Raw genomic sequence first — 18308 nt, 5'->3', positions numbered from 1 at the left:
CGATCATTCTGCCATTCCCCTCATGTACTTCGTTAAATAAATGTATGTGCCTTTTCTCTTATTAATATGACTTATTGTGACTTGATTTTTTCAGCAAACCCTCCAAGGGCAAGAAGGAAGCTTCCTTTTCACCCCAATGGCATATAATATATTTTAGCCATTTTTTCCTTTATATGTATTTTTATTGGTATTATTATACTCAGAAGCATGAAAAAATAAGATAAAGACATAAAGACTGATGTTGATAATGATAGGAGACAGGAATATACTGGGTAGAAGAGGGCAGTTCCCCGGCAAAGGCCCCACCCTCGAGCCCAGAAACCTGTGGTCCTATGTGACAACACACATTCCCGTTTTTGCACCCAAAAAGTTGCCTTTTGGCCTCCCACGGCCCCCTATCCTGTACCCGTATAAATCCTGAACCCCAGGCTCTAGAAGGAGATGGGCAGAGGAATGGCAGAATGGTGCAGCAGAGGAGAGGAGTGCCTGAATGCTCCCCTTCCCATAAGCGGTCTGCACTCTCAGTGGCGGAACAGAGAGCCACATCTCTGTTGCACACCCTGCGAGGGGGTCCAGGGAACTCTCCCATGTCAATGTTTAAGGCCAGGCACAGTGGCTCAGACCTGTAATCCCAGCGCGTTGGGAGGACGAGGCACGCGGATCGCTTGAGCTCAGGAGTTCAAGACCAGCCTGGGCAACATGGTGAAACCCCGTCTCTACCAAAACTACAAAAAATTAGCCAGGCATGGAGGCATGCACCTGCAGTCCCAGCTACTCAGGAGGCTGAGGTGGGAAGATCACTTGAGACTGGGAGGCAGAGGCTACAGTGAGCCAAGATACCGCCACTGCACTCTGGGTGACAGAGCGAGAATGTATCTCCAAAAAAAAAAGAATGATATTTACTCACATCACTGCAACAAATTATCACATGCTTCATGGCTTAAAACATCAGAGATGTATCCAAAACATAGTGTTTTGTATTCTTTTATGAAATCATCAATTAGGTACAGTCATAAGAAGAGACACAGGAGAGGTTTAGGAAAAAATACAGTTTTACTCACAGGTCCTAGATGCAGGAGGCACAGCAAATCATTCACAGCCACATGGGAAGGACGCAAGGGTGGTCAGGATTAGGGGTAGGTTTAGGCCACTGCTTTCATTGGAGTTACAGGAAAAGCAAGGCAGGGCAAGGTGAACAATTAAAAATTGACTAGCTTGGGCTGGCCGCCCCACCGTCTGGGAAGTGAGGAGTGCCTTTGCCCCAGCCACAGTGCAACCCTCCAGGTGTGAAGTGGAAGTGGCAGCCTGTGTGTGATCTTTCTGCCCTCCCCAAGTTTGCATTTTTGACAGTAAAGTTTACTTTTAAATTAAAAGATTTAAATTGGGGAAGATTAAAACATTTGGCTAGCTTGAATAATTTTGGTGAGCTCTATGCCACAGAAGTGGTCCCTAGTTTTCTGGTACCTGGCCCTGGGATGATTAAGGCAGAGGAATATAGCCTTCTGGAGTATGTGGGTCAGACAGAGGATGTGTGGCTCTGCATTGGTTAGTTTGCATATCAAAGGCATGTTCCTGACAGGGAGGGCCCTTTGCTATCACTAAGAATTGGCTAACCCCTGGAGGAGCAGTCTCTTCCCAGCCAGAAATATTTTAAGATGTTAAAACATTGTAATATAGAGTACATTAAAAAAGTATATTTAGAGGCCGAGCATGGTGGCTCACGCCTGTAATCCCAGCAGTTTGGGAGGCTGAGGCGGGCAGATCACGAGGTCAGGAGTTCAAGACCATCCTGGCCAATATAGTGAAACCCCGTCTCTACTAAAAATAGAAAAAATTAGCCGGGCATGGTGGCAGACGCCTGTAATCCCAGTTACTCGGGAGGCTGAGGCAGGAGAATTGCTGGAACCCAGGAGGCGGAGGTTGCAGTGAGCCAAGATTGTGCCATATATATATATTTATATTTATATATTTATATTTATATATTTATATTTATATATCACATAGTCAAGTCTAGAGATAATTAATAAGCAACTCTACCTCTCAGTACCTCAAAAAATATATCGTGCGTGCATTCCTCTCATTATATTCCTCCATGCGTGCATATATAATGTATATTCATTGTATGTGGGTCTCACATATTTTGACACTCAACATTTGCCAGACAGCATAAAACCAGTTATTAAATGATCTGAAGTTTATACTGAGCTCTATCTGACTCCCAAGTCCCCATCCCTAACCACTGGGATACACAATCGTTTTCTGTGTAGGGCTGAGGCCAGCTCAGGGGAAGTGACACATCATAGTCCTATGGACAAGGAAGGATCTAGTACTAGAAACCAAAGTCTCCTGATTTCAGTCTGTTGTATAGCAAATGTTCCTTAAATGCTGTTAGTCAATACTGTCCCCATTCTTTGCAATATCAAAATGTAAAATAGAAGGAGAAAATAATAAACCAAAAACTAAAGAGCAAATGATTTACTTTCTCTTGTTCACCATTCTCCAGTATCTCATCCTTCAAAGAAATGGCACTAAAGGCCGGGCATGGTGGCTCATGCCTGTAATCCCAGCACTTTGGGAGGCTGAGGTAGGTGGATCACCTGAGGTCAAGAGTTCAAGACCAGCCTGGCCAACATGGGGAAACCCCGTCTCTACTAAAACTACAAAAATTGGCCGGGTGCAGGGGCTCACGCCTGTAATCCCAGCACTTTGGGAGGCCAAGGTGGGTGAATCACGGGGTCAGGAGATCGAGACCATCCTGGCTAACATGGCGAAACCCCGTCTCTACTAAAAATACCAAAAATTAGCCAGGCGTGGTGGCGGGTGCCTGTAGTCCCAGCTACTCGGGAGGCTGAGGCAGGAGAATGGCATGAACCCAGGAGGCGGAGCTTGCAGTGAGTGGAGATCGTGCCACTGCACTCCAGCCTGGGCAACAGAGTGAGACTCTGTCTCAAAATAAATAAATACATAAATAGAAAATAAAAATAAAAATACAAAAATTATCCAGATGTGGTGGCTAGCACCTGTAATCCCAGCTACTAGGGAGGCTAAGGCAGGAGAATCGCTTGAACCCAGGAGGCGGAGGTTGCAGTGCACCAATGCACTCCAGCCTGGGTCACCTCTGTCTCAAAAAAAAAAAAAAAAAAAAAGAAATGGCACTAAAACTTATCCATCATATAAATACATATACATTTCATTTCCTGCTGCTTCAAATCCAAACGATATCTATAAGATGTTCATATTTAAGTCATCTTGTTTGTGGGAGGGAGAACACGAAGAAAGTCTATCTATCTATCTATCTATCTATCTATCTATCTATCTATCTATCTGTAGATGGATATATAGATGTGTGAAACTTTCTGTAGGTTTTTTCTTCTCCTCATAATGGTTCTATGAGACAAGTATCAGTATGTCCATTTTACAAATGTTCAAAGTCAGCTTCAAGAACGAAATATCATTACTCTATGGTAACACATCTACTTAGAAGCAAGAATGGGGTTCTATACACTATATGTACAAATATATATAGAGACAAATATATATAGATACATACACATGTATGAAATATATATCAAATAAATGTGATAATCTACTTGTCTAAATCACAAAAAAAGCTAATGGTATTTAATTTAGATTACATTAAGTTAATAAATTAACTTGGGGAAACTGGCATCTCTATGAAATTGAGTGTTCTTACTCAGGAACATCATGGTTTTTTTTTCTGTTTGTCCAAGCCTAGTTTTGCATTCTGTATAGGTTTTGAATATTTGACTCAGTTCTGTTGTACTGTTTATACATGTAACATAAATATACAATTATTTATATAACTTTACATGAAATAAAATTTTACTAGGTATTAAACTGGATTGTTGGTTTTATTTGCTCTCTCTTTTTAGTTGGTACTTAGAATTGTTATAGGTTTATTATTATTATTACTGAGACAGAGTCTCTCTGTCACCAGGCTAGGGTGCAATGGTGCAATCTTGGCTCACTGCAACCTCCGCCTCCTGGGTTCAAGTGATTCTCCTGCCTCAGCCTCCGGAGTAGCTGGGATTACAGGTGACCATCACTACACCCAGCTAATTTTTCTATTTTTAGTAGAGGTGGGGTTTCTCCGTGTTGATCTAGAACTCCTGACCTCAGGTGATCCACCCACCTCGGCCTCCCAAAATGCTGGGATTACAGACGTGAACCACCACGCCCGGCCTAGTTTTATTCTAATGGTTATATTTATACTTTTGTTTTCTTTTTTAAAAAATAGGGTCTCACTCTGTTGCCCAGCCTGGAGTGCAGTAGTGCAGTTTCAGCTCACTGCAGCTTTGACCTTATGAGCTCAAGGGGTCCTCCTGCCTCAGCCTCCTGAGTAGCTGGGATTACAAGTAAAAGCCACAGCGTCCAGCTTATGCTAACTTTTTTTTTTTTTGGCTTTTAAAATAAACTTTATTTTTTAAAGTTAGTATGTGCATTACAGGAAACTGAAAAACACAAGAAGCAAAGAACAAAGTCATTCAAAATCACAAGCAGTTTATAGTTTGACATGTTCTTCTAGATCGTGTGTGTGTGTAGGCACAACATCCAATTTTATGGGACTGAGATTGTACGGTATGTATCATGATTTTTCACACATCATGAATATTTACCAATTCAAAATCCCAAAGCCATATGAGTATTTTGATAACCAAGAATACACTACACCAACTCAAACTGCTAAAAAAAAAAAAAAAATGTAATCCTGCCTTTCTTGGGACAAAAATTTCATAGAAGACAAAAATGGCAACACGCCTCTAGATAAAAGCATTGGCAGAGTTCCGATTTAAATGCTGCATTCCCTTAATGCTCAATTTAAAATGAACCACACAGCAACAGAATATACTAAGTATAACGTTTTTAAGAGAATTCATTAGCAGATCTATACCATTAAAATATTAGCAAAGTATACTTCCATTGAGTTAATGTATTTCTATAGTACAGCCAAAAGAGATTCATACATCAATGGCTATCAAAATGTAAATATGGACATACATGGACACATCTCCATACACCTCTTCCTGTATACTTCCTTCTGCCCCTCTGCTGCCAACCTAATGAACAAGTAAGTCCTGACATACACTGCTCAGAGGTGGCTTAACAATTCCATGTCCAAGATGCATCTTTCTATCAATTATAACAAAGGTATTTACAAATTGGCTAATTCACTAGCTTAGTTTTTATCATAAGTTGTCACTCCATTCATAAAGCTCAGATGTTACAAAATAATGAACTTTGTCCACAATGAACACAGGCACTTTACTAAAAACGCTCATATAGACCTGTGGTTATCATCTAAAACCATCGTCTAGATAGAAGATACTAGCAAAGAGCCCTTCCCTTCACCCTTCCTCGTCTCCCTCTTCCACCATCCCAGTGACTAAGTATAGGATGTCTAGCTCCAAGAGGTGAACTCATAAAGGTCACTCCCAGAACACAGGCCTTCCTAAAATATAACAAAAGGACATTCACAAAGGGACTGGTTTACTACATCTATTTTTAACATACTTTGAGCATTAAGACTTATCCTTTAATACACAATATTAACTAAAATGCACATATAGAACAATGGTTAGACCATCTGAACTAATCTCAGGAGCACAGAACCCTTCTCCCTGCATACCTCCTCCCCCCTCACCCCAACCACCCAATGAAGTCTGCATTCGCTCCCAAACATCATGTTTTTTTTTCTTTTTATTTATTTATTATTTTTTTAAATTTTATTTATTTATTATTATTATACTTTAAGTTCTAGGGTACAGGTGCATAACGTGCAGGTTTGTTACATATGTATACTTGTGCCATGTTGGTGTGCTGCACCCATCAACTCGTCAGCACCCATCAACTCGTCATTTACATCAGGTATAACTCCCAATGCAATCCCTCCCCCCTCCCACCTCCCCACAATAGGCCCTGGTGTGTGATGTTCCCCTTCCCGAGTCCAAGTGATCTCATTGTTCAGTTCCCACCTATGAGTGAGAACATGCGGTGTTTGGTTTTCTGTTCTTGTGATAGTTTGCTAAGAATGATGGTTTTAACAATTCCATTCCCAAGTGCAACCACTCCTAGGAAGTACTGAAAACAAACGCTTAGAGGGGTGTTACTTAAGCCCTCTACTTTTAACCTACATTGTGCACCTTTTTTTGAAACGGAGTCTTGCTCTGTCGCCAGGTTGGAGTGCAGTGGTGCGATCTCGGCTCACTGCAACCTCCGCCTCCCAAGTTCAAGCGATTCTCCTGCCTCAGCTTCCCGAGTAGCTGGGACTACAGGTGCACACCACCACGACCAGCTAATTTTTGTATTTTCAGTAGAGATGTGGTTTCACCACGTTGGCCAAGATGGTCTCGATCTCTTGACCTCATGATCCACCTGCCTCGGCCTCCCAAACTGCTGGGATTACAGGCATGAGCCACTGTACTAGGCCGTTGTGCACTTTTAAACACCTAGAAAGACTAGATGTTTCAAACTGGACTTAAGTTTTCCATTATATACACAGTAGCATTGAATAAATGGTATACATACATAACACAGACTATAATTTGAGTGTCTTCTAAATAGGAACATTCTGGCCTAGAACCCTTCCCTTTCCCACCTCTACCAACCCGGTGGACAGCTATAAGCCATCTGTAATGCTTAGGGGGGATTTTAACAATTTCCCTTCTGTTTTTAAGAAGTCTTCCCTGTGAATTTTAACACAAAGTGTACTCGATGTATTAGTTTACTAATTCTACTTTTGTCATACACTGGCAACCTCTTTAACATCGACTAGATGTAAATTAGGACTCCTATGTCCACTTATATACACTATATACACAGCACAGTAAATGAAAATGCAGACACAAGGGACAATGGTCAATGTGCCTCCTCTTAAACACACTGGACACTGGTAGAAAGCCCTTTGCACTTTGTGCTCCTCCTTCCCCCTGAACCAGCACAAATATCTCAAAATGTGTACTGCTCAGAGAATTGATCAGTTTCCAAGACAATATTTCATATCAAAAGGATAGCTACAAAATGTGTTATTTACTACCTCTACTTTTAACATACTTTGTGCACTTCTAAACATCTAGAAAGACTAGATGTTTCAAATAAGGACTTAAGTTTGTCTGCTATATATACAGTAGTGTTGAATAAACTACACACAGGTAACAATGGTTATATCTCAAAGTGTCTTCTAAATAGGAACATTCTGGTCTAGAACCCTTCATTCCTTCCAACTCCTCTCCACCACCAACCTGGTGGATATAGGCACGTGTCACTTAGAGCTGATGTTATCATTTCACTTCCAAAAGTCCTTTTCAGAAGACAGCCTTTCTACAAATTTTAACAAAGTGTACAAAATGTGTTAGTTTACTAACTCTACTTCTGTCATACATTGGCAACCTCTTTAATATCTAGAGACTAGATATTACAAAATCGGGACTCATTCGTCCAGTATATACACAATATATACAGTATAGCAAAGTTAAATGAAATGCATGTAACATATAGGCAATGGATTAAGCTGAAATGTTCTAATAAACAATGGCAAAACACCTTTTGCAGTTTTTTCCTTCCCACCTCCCAGGTGGTTCAACAATTCCACTTCCAAACAGCATTTCCCATCAGTTTTTAAAAGCTATTTACAAAAAGTGTTATTCTACTACCACTTTTAAATACATCAAGCACTTCCTTCCAAATATCTAGAAAGACTAGATATTTCATATAACTTGTTCACCACATACACAGCACTGTTAAATAAAATTGCACACATATAACAATAGTTACCATCTGAGGTATCTTCTAAATGTGGCCATTTTGGCCTTGAATCATTCCCTCCTCTCTTCCTTCCTTCTCTGTCTTCAATCCAGTGGACAAGTACAGGAAAGTGTAATGCTCAGAGATGGTTGAACAAATTCCTATGCAAAAGTCATTTACAGAAGACAAGTTTTCCTATGAATTTCAACACAAAGCATACAAAATATGCTAATTTTACACTTTGTCATACACTGGCAACCTCTTTAACATCTAGAGACTAGATGTTGAAAAATTAGGACTATTTGTCCATTATATACACTATATACAGAGCAAAACAAAATGCACAAAACATACAGAAAAATGTCTGAAAATGTCCAAGTATGAACACACTAGTATATTACCTTTTGCAATTTCTTCCCTCCCACCTCCTCTAAACCATTGAACAAGTATAGACATTACTACACTGCTCACAAAGGTGGCTTCACAATTCAATTTCCAAAAGTATTTCCTATGAATTTTAGCAAAAAGATATTTACAAAGTGGTATTTTACTACCTCTACATTTAACATACATCGGGCACTTCTAAACATCTAGATAGACTAAATGTTTCAAGTAAGGAGTTAATTTGTCCACTATATACATAGCAGTCTTGAATAAACTGCAAACATGTAACAACACTTATAATTTAAAAGTCTTCCAAATGTGAACATTCTGGCCTAGAACCCTTCCCATCTCCATCAACCCAGAAGACATCAAATTTTCAGAAGACAATCTTTCCTAGGACTTGTAAAACAAAATGTACAAAATATATTAGTTTAAACTCTCCTTTGTCATACACTGGCAACCTCTTTAACATCCAGAAAGACTAGATATTGTCAATTAGGACTCGTCTGTCCTTTATGTACACTATATACACAGATAAGTAAAACAAAATGCACAGAGATAATGATTCATCTTGCCTCGCTGCAAGCAGGATGGCATAGAGCTCTCTGCACCTCCCCCTCTTCTCTCCTCCCCTGAACCACTGCACAAACACAATGAGTATTACTCAACAGGTGACTTGGCCATTCCCCCCAAAAAACATTTCCTATGAATTGTAACAAAAAGATACTTACAAAATGTTATTTTGCTACCTCTAATTTTAACATATATCAGGCACTTCAGAACATCTAAAAAGAATAGACATTTCAAAAAAGCTTAGCATTGTCAACTATATACACAGTAGTGAGGAATAAAATTCACACAAAACAATGGATAGAATATGAAAATGTCTTCTAAATATGACCAGTCTAGCATAGAACCTTCTTTTCTTTCTCACGTCTTCCAGCTCGATGTCATCTAACCCACTTAACGTGGACGTATCGCTTCCAGAGGCCGTCTAACAACTTCATTTCCAAAAGTCATCTCCAGAAGACACGTATTTTCTATGATTTCTTTTAAACAAATGAGAATTTACAAGATGTGTGACTTTCTAACTCTACTTTATCATACGTCGGCAACCTCTTTCCATCTAAAAGGGCTAGATGTGACAAATGTTTTCTATTAAAAGGTTGGGGTGGAGTTGAGAGCAGCTTTTTCATATTATATACACAGGCCTTCTAAAATCGGCCAGTAAATCTTCCCAGAGGGTGGCGGGCATTTCCAGCGGGCCAAACATGGCCTGTCATTCTACCATTTCTCTCTTCCAACAGCAAAATCTGGTAGAACGAAGACCAACTGCCCGATGGCCGCTAATCGTTCCACCCGGTCGTCGTTTGGGACTTCGCTCACCTCCCAGGTCCGTTAAGGCCTTTGTCCGTTGTCGTCAGGACTAGGTAGGTTTCGGCCAATGGCGACAGAGTGGTCACCCGGGAACCGGATCTGCGCGGCTTCGTGGCCTAAAGAGGCAGCTGAGCCTGCCTGCGTCCCTAGGCCGCCTTCCTGGGCCCTACACGCCCTAATGGCCTCCGCCGCGCGGCCGCCATGCTTCCCGGCCCGCCACGCCCGCCGCCGCCCAAAGGCGCTGCGTCCCGGCGGCTCTGCGGGGGTTTCGTTGAGGCCCGGCAGGCTTAGGCCGGGAGACCCGGCGGCCGGCCGGGTCCGGGCCTGGAGAGGCCGCCGCCGCCATCAGTCACCGAGGTGGGGTGGGGAAGAGAGGTTCGCGGCGGCTTCAAGGCCTGGGCACAGCCAGCGGGCAGCCGCAGCAGAGGCCTCCGGTATCTGCATGGCACAGGGCTCGGCCTGTCCCGGGGCCCCCCAGTTCACCCGCCGGCCCAGGGCCGGAGGGCCTGGAGGGCCCTGAAGGAGTGGGCCGCGTTCTGCTTCTCTCTGCGTTCTCTGCCGACCGGAACTCTTTTTTTTTTTTTTTTTTTTTTTTTTTTTTTTTTTTTGAGACGGAGTCTCGCTCTGTCGCCCAGGCTGGAGTGCAGTGGCGCGATCTCGGTTCACTGCAAGCTCCGCCTCCCGGGTTCACACCATTCTCCTGCCTCAGTCTCCCGAGTAGCTGGGACTATAGGCGCCCGCCACCATGCCCAGCTAATTTTTTGTATTTTAGTAGAGAGTGGGTTTCACCATGTTAGCCAGGACGGTCTGGATCTCCTGACCTCGTGATCCGCCCGTCTCGGCCTCCCAAAGTGCTGGGATTACAGGCGTGAGCACCACGCCTGGCCGCTTATGTTAACTTCTTAACTAACCTGCTTAATATACTTGATATGGAAAAAAAACCCTCTTAATAATGGATAGAGAAATGAGCAAATGATATTAACAGATAATTCATATAAAAAGCAGTATAAGGCCACGGACGGTGGCTCATGCCGGTATATAATCCCAGCACTTTGGGAGGCCGAGGCTGGAGGATCACCTGAGGTCAGGAGTTGGAGACCTGCCTGGCCAACATGGAGAAACCCTGCCTCCAATAAAAATACAAAAATTAGCCTGGTGTGGCGGCGGGCGCCTGTAATCCCAGCTACTCAGGAGGCTGAGGCAGGAGAATCGCTTGAACCCAGGAGGCAGAGGTTGCAGTGAGCCGAGACTGCGCCACTGCACTCAGGCCTGGGCGACAGAGCAAGGCTCTTTCTCAAAAATAAATAAATAAATAAATAAACATTATACGTACTCATTAAACTTTAAAAAAATGTGTCAAATTACAAAAAGTGCAGAAATGCAAAACAATATTCCGGGCTAACATGCTGAGTTAAAAAGCCAAATTTAATGTGATCTCAGTTTTTTTGTTTGTTTATATTTTGTTTGTTTTGTTTTGAGAGAGTCTCATTCTCTCACTCTGTCGCCCAGGTTGGATGCGGTGGTGTGGTCGTGGCTCACTGCAACCTCCGCCTCCTGCGTGCAAGTGATTCTCATGCCTCAGCCTCTTGAGTACCTGGGATTACAGGCGTGCCGCACCACCCCTGGCTAATTTTTGTATTTTTAGTAGAGACGGGGTTTTGACATGTTGGCCAGGCTGGTCTTGAACTCTCAAACTCCTGATCTCATGTGATCTGCCCGCCTCAGCTTCCCAAAGTGCTGGAATTACAAATTTATTTGGCTTAATAAACAGCAAGACTAGTCAGATAAACCCTGCAAAAGAAGAAAGTGAAGGGAGGGAGCCCTACCAGGTACTAATGCATATAATAAAGTATGTGCAATATACAAGTATGACACTGGCTCATAAATAGACAGAAAAAGCTAATAAAATAGAGAAAATACTGATATTGTATTTATATTCTAGTATTACATTTGGAAATTTGTTAATAGCATGTGATTAAGGTGCATTTCAAATCATTGAAGATATGATTGATAATTTCAGAAGTGGTGTTCTGATAGCTAGCAAACCAAATAGTTATAAAGGCAAAAAGGGATTCATTTTACATCAGAATAAATTCCAAAGGGTGCAGATTTTAATGTAAAACATGAATGCATACAAATATTAGGAAAAAACACTGGTGAATTCCTCTATCATGAGGAAGTGAAGAACACTTTCATAACTATGACTCAAAATCCAGGTGCATTAAGGAAAAAAGGTTGATACATTTAACAAAATTAAAATAACAACAGCCACATTGTATGACAAAAAACATGGTATACAACTAAAAGATATCTAAAATATTCTCAACTAATATTTCTAAGAAAGTGTTGCTATCCATTCTATGTAAAAGCTTATAAATATAAAGCCATTAAAAAACAACAACCCTATCAAAGACTTGTAAGAACCATAAACAGTTAATGGAAGAAAATGCAAAGAAACTCAAACTTGGTTCTAGTAAGAGAGATATAATTAAAGCTATACTAAGTACCATCCTTCACCTATTAGATTGTCAAATATTCATAGGTTTGTCAATTCACTTAGTTCATGAGGGAGTGCAAAAAGGCACGTGCTTTTGTACATTGCTCACAGGGATGGAAAATGGTATGATCAAAGTAGAAGGCTTAATACTGGCCCCCAAAGATGTAAGGTCTCACTGCTTGAAGACTGATAATATTACTCATAGGAAAAGGATCTTGGCAAATGGGATTACGTTAAGAATCTTGAAATGGAGAGATTATATACTCGACTATCCAGATAGTCCCTAAATGCAATACCAAATGTTCTTATAAGAAAGAGGCAGTGGCCGGGCACGATGGCTCACACCTGTAGTCCCAGCTACTCGGGAGGCTGAGGCAGGGGAAACGCTTGAACCCGGGAGGCGGAGGTTGCAGTGAGCTGACTCCCTCTATAAAAAAAAGAAGCAAGGCTGGGCGCGGTGGCTCATGCCTGTAATCCCAGCACTTTGAGAGGCCGAGGTGGGCAGATCACGAGGTCAGGAGATAGAGACCATCCTGGCCAAGGTGGTGAAACCCTGTCCCTACTAAAATACAAAAAATTAGCCGGGCATGGTGGTGCACGCCTGTAGTCTCAGCTACTTGGGAGGCTGAGGCAGGAAAATCGCTTGAACAGGGGACCCTGAGGTTGAAGTGAGCCAAGATTGCGCCACTGCACTCCAGCCTGGCAACAGAGCGAGACTGAGAGAGAGGAGAGAGAGAGAGAGAGAGAGGAGAAAGAGAGGAAGGAAGGAAGGAAGGAAGGAAGGGAGGGAGGGAGGGAGGGAGGGAGGGAGGGAGGGAGGGAATTGACACAGATAGAACAGTAGAAGGCAGTAAGGCAGTGTGACCAGGTATGCAGAAATTGGACCAATGAAGCTACAAACCAAGGAATGCTGGAAAACCAGAAACTAGAAAAGGCAAGAAATTGATTATTTCCTAGAGCCTCTGGAAAAAGGATGGTCCTGCTGATACCTTAGTTTTGGCCCAATGAAACTGATTTTGAACTCTGGCCTCCAGAACTGTGAAAATAAATTTCAGCTGTTTATAGACACTAATTTTGTGGTAATTTGTTACAGTAGCCGTAGAAAACTAACACAACCACTATGGATGGGAATTTGCTAATATCTACCAAATGCCCTGTGGCACTATTTGAAGAACAAAAGAATGGAAAAATGTAAATACTCATCATTGTAGGGTGCATGAAATACTATCATATAACCACACAAAGGTGGACACTAAGTTAGATGTAAAGAAAACTGATGAAAATCTCCAAATAGTGCTTTGGATATAAAGTAAAAAAAAAAAAAAAAAATATATAAAGATGTGAGTAGCATGATACTTTTTAATGTAAGAAGGGGGAATGCAAAAATATATACTTTTTTTTACTTGTATTAAAAATAAAGAAAAGGACTTCTGTTTGGGGGATGAGATGAAATAGATACACTTCTCAGTACTATTTCTGCTGAGCATGGCTAAAACCTCTCAATATTTTAAGTAAAATAAACATAAGACTCTGAAAGGCTACCTCTAGACAAAGAACCAGAAAAGGGGACATGTAGTAAAAAAGCAAGCTTTTAGACTCTAACTGCCCTGTTTTAGCAAAGGACAATGGAATAAAACACAGCTCCACCCCCACAATGCCAGCAGACTGAGTGGGGAGCATTGATTCCATACTCATCAGATTGTAAACACTCACCCATCTCTACCCTTTGGGGTGATACCAGAGAAGACTATGTGGAGAACAAGTACTTTCATCCTCACCTGGTAGAAATGAATAACCCCCAATGGTGTCAGTGGACACCATGCAAGAAACTTGAGTTGTGCCCACACTCAATGATAATGAGATGCCCCTTCTCTTCTTTTCTGGGCTGGAGTCACCAGAAGTTGAGTGGGAAGGTGAAACGTTTATGATCATCCAGTAATACGGGGCTTTCTTATCTTCACAGGGTCAGTGGAAGCTACATAGAGAACAGTTACAATGTGTCTTCCCCCTCCTGCCAGGATGGTGTCAGTGGAAGCCTGGCAGGGAGTGAAATTTCACCTCTGCCAAGCAGTAACAAGGAGACACTTCCCTTCCAATCTCACACCTGCCCCCTCCACAGTGTTAGTGGAGGCTGAGTGGGGAACCTAGACTTTTATCTCCACCCAGCAGTAATAAGCTCTCCCTATTCCCCTCCACACACACCATGGTGTCATTGGAGGCCACACAGGAAATAGCAAGGAGGCGTGCTGCTCTTCCTAGCCAGAGTAGTGTAGATGGAGGCCTAGTGAGAATCCTGAAACCCATCTCTCCTAAGCAGTAATAAGGCACCACTTCCCCTCCCACCCTCCAGCCCCTGTGTCAGAGAGATTTGAGTAGTGAATCTGGATTTTCATTTAAATAGCATCCGGAGTTTCATAACATGATACCAAAAATATTTAGGATATAATTTAAAAATCTATCTTTGAGAATCTGGAAAATCTAAAATTGAGAAAGAAAATACAATCAATGGATACCAACACCAAAATGACATAGGTGTTGGAATTATCCTATGTGGATTTTAAAAGCAGTCGTCATGAAAAAGCTTCAGTGAGCAAATAAGATGTTCCAAACTGTGCTAATACCACAAATCAAATGCTGGAAAGCAATGAAAATACTGAAAATCTTAACAAATAAAGATATATAGGAGAACCAAATGGAACTTTAGAACCAGAAAATACAATAACTGAAATAAAACTCAGTGGGCGGGGTGTGCTTGGGATGCAGCTGTAATCCTAGCTACTCAGGAGGCTAAGGTGAGAGACTCCTTTGAGACAAGGAGTTCAAGACCATCCTGGGCAATATAGTGAGACCCCATCTCTAAAATAAAGTAAACACTCAATGAATGGATGCAACAGCATAATGGAGAGAAAAGAGAAAAGAATCGGGGAACTTGAATATAGAGAAACAGAAATTAACCCTTTTGGAAAGAGAGGATACACTAAAAATACAGAACAAAGCCTCAAGAACCTGTGGGACTATGACAAAAGATATATTTGTGTCATTTTTGTGTTGGAAGGAGAAGAGAAAGAGTGCATGAGCGAAAAAGTATTTGAGGAAATAATGGCTAAAGACCTTCAAATTTAGCAAAAGACATAAACTGAGAAGTACAAATCTGAGCATATCCCAAAAAGGATTATCCCAAATAAATCCATGAAAAGACACATCATTATCAAACTTTAGAAAACTAAACACAAAGATAAAAATCCTAAAATCAGGAAGAGATAAATAATGCATTGCCTATAATTGAAAAATACAGCACATTTCTCATCAGAAACCATGGAGAACAGAAAGGAGTGGCACATCATTTTTCAAGTGCTTAACGAAAAGAATTGTTAACCTCAAAGTACGTATTCAAGTAAATTATCCTTTAGAAATTGAGGATATACAGATATTCTCAAATGAAGGAAAAACAATTTGTAACCAGCAGACATACCCTAAAACAATGGCTTTAGCCAGAAAGGAACTGATAAAAGAAGTGCTCTTGGAACATAAGAACAAAAAGATGAGTAAATACAATAGCTCTTCCTTCTCCTCTTGAGATTTCTAAATTCTGTTTGATAGTTGAAGTAAAAAGTATAACACCATCTGATTAGTTCTCAATATATGTAGAAGAAATATTGAAGACTATAATAAGTGGCTGATGACAAAGAGACTTTATTGGCCTTGGCATTGGAAACAGCTGGACATACACACACTTGCCACTGTTTAGCATACCTATTACTGAAGGATACATGAAACAATTAATGAATGAGAAGTATACTGGGATGGGACACACAGTTTTCCCATGCTCTAAATAAACAGGATCTGAACATCACTCCCTTGGACACTTGGTTACTTTGGCCTCAAAGATCTTTCCTCTTCCCTTCAAAAATATCTCTACTGGAAAGTAACACTTTCCAGACGCTCCAAGTTGTGCTAACGCCACCAATCAAATTTTGTCAGATCCACTTCCTGGGCATTAAATGCTTCTTCCCTCAAGTCAAAGGGCTAAGGGTAGCCCAGGAATCATCTCCTGCATCTTCATTACTCCCTACCTTGAGAAAGTTGAGAGAGACATGAATTTAGAGAGAAATGAAAGGGGCATTATGGGCCTACCTGCTAAATCACTGAAGGCCATCCAAAAAAGATAGTGATAGGCCAATTTTGCATGTGGGAACATATGCAGATAACATGGCTGAAATCCAGTAACAAATCGTTACATCCCAGGGGAAATCTCGTACAGAGAACACAGTTGAAAAGGCCAGGCAGTCTGTGGACAACAGAAAAGTGCACATTTGAGTAAAGTCGAGTGAATCCATATGCTTACAACAGCACAGAGTCGCCCAACCACAAAAGGCTGTTTGGTCAATACATGCAGCTTTGTTAGAGTGGGGTTATACATATAACTCTGCAGAAATAACTGCAAAAATGCAATACGTAAAAGATAGTAAAGGTGTGTTAACTTGTGCTCAATCTTGTCAGAACCTTGTTGAGTTGTGATACAACACACTGAGCTGATGAAAAGAGCTGAGGCAACAGAGGGAGAGAAAAGCCTCGTGAAAAATCTCAGGGAGGATGCAGAGAGAAAACAAACGAAAACATGGAGAGTGTGACCTCGTGGAGAGAATGTTCTGGTTAAGAATGTAACTCTAGGACTCACTGGCAGATAGGGGTCTATGGGGCCTGGGGTCAGAGAGAAATTAAAATGGATGGACAATTTACAGACAGCGTGGGTGCTCAATTAGTGTAAATCCTTCCCCTTGATGTCCACTTCCCACTTTAATGAAGGTTTAGGGTGCTGACATCAATCACTTTATTATTGTCAGTGCTCTTGTTTCTTCCCTGCTGCCATGGACCAGTGAGAGGCATACAGGGCACTTCCCTTCTCACCATATTTGTGCAATTTCAGGTAAAGGTAACCTGCAGCATCCCATTGAAGCAAATGTGTCCTTCACCAATTGGTCCTAAACCTGGATGGCCTCAGGCCTAGAGTGTCTGGTCAGTTATCTCAGAGCCCTGTCTGCTCCCCTGGTCCAGTCAGTCAGGCTGGACACCCCTGTCTTCTCTTCTCCAACTACCCCCAACAAGTCCTGCCCATTGTACTAGGCCTAGCCCCTCTTTGAGGAGTCTCTGATTATTCCAGCGAGGCCTCCCTGTTCTTGTATAATAAGGAGAATTCACCATAACTTCCACAAGGATCTGGACTTCATGCAATGATTACCACGACCTCTCCATCCCCTGGGCCACTGGAGGTGTGAAGAGTGATGGATGCTCAGTGAACAACTGTGTGACAGTTCAGGTCAAGGCAAGAGAAGAAACTTACCCTGGATGGTTCGGGGACTGGGTCCCAGGAATAATTCTTGACTCTTCCTCCAGTGTTCCTCCTTGCACACTCACCATCAGTAACCTCTGTCTGAAGCTCCAATAAGGCCCCAGAGCCCCAGGTCATGTTCACACCTGATGTGAACACAGAAGGCCCCAACAGAGTGCAGGAAAAGCACAATTATTCAATGGAAAAGGAGTGAGGACCTTCTCCACCCCAACTCCATTGGAGTGCATAGACCAGAGATAGCACTGAATTTCCTACATAATATACCTGAGTGTGGTTCCCTTCTTACATTCCCAAATACACATCAAACTGTAATGATGCTGTTGAGGTTAAGAGATATCATCCCTGTTAAATATGGTTGGAATGGTGTTACGGACTTAAGGATATTAACATACACAAAACTATTGTATGAAAGTGTTTTATATTAAACCTCATTTGATCCTATCAACTCCATTCAAGACCAATTATTATCCCCATTACTCAGATAAGGAAACTGGAGCTAAAAGCTAAGTAGTACAACCTAGGGAAACAGCCTTTTAAATTATTATTCCAGAACTCAAAGCTTAAGATTACAGAAAATATTAAGCTTTTCCTCCCTCTGTCCTGTGAGCTGACATTTGATATATCTTATTATTTTATTTATTTATTTCTCTGTGTTTTTTTTTTTTTTCTTTTTTGAGTCAGGATCTCTCTCTGTCACCCAGGCTGGAGTGCAGTGGTGCAATCATAGCTCACTGCAGCCTCAAACTCCTGGGCTCAAGTGATCCTCCCACCTCAGCCTCATGAGTAGCAGCTACCACCACACCTGGCCATGTTTTTAATTGTTTTTATTTTTTTTATTTTTATTTTTTATTATTATTATACTTTAAGTTCTAGGGTACATGTGCATAACATGCAGGTTTGTTACATATGTATACTTGTGCCATGTTGGTGCGCTGCACC

At 41.6% G+C, this 18308-nt stretch overlaps 1 protein-coding gene and 1 pseudogene across 2 annotated transcripts in view; one reads left to right on the top strand and one right to left on the bottom strand.

Annotated features, from left to right (window-relative positions):
- The window catches only part of BEX1 (brain expressed X-linked 1), a 200294-nt gene that overhangs the window by 84297 nt on the left and 97689 nt on the right, over window positions 1-18308 (top strand). The window lies entirely within an intron of this gene.
- LOC106995277 (uncharacterized) lies at window positions 7396-10092 on the bottom strand (annotated as a pseudogene). Its single transcript, XR_001442053.3, has one exon. The product of XR_001442053.3 is annotated as an uncharacterized LOC106995277 (transcript).

The sequence above is a fragment of the Macaca mulatta genome, chromosome X (assembly GCF_049350105.2).
Source record: "Macaca mulatta isolate MMU2019108-1 chromosome X, T2T-MMU8v2.0, whole genome shotgun sequence".
NCBI lineage: Eukaryota > Metazoa > Chordata > Mammalia > Primates > Cercopithecidae > Macaca > Macaca mulatta.
This window is presented reverse-complemented; position numbering and strand designations above follow the sequence as displayed.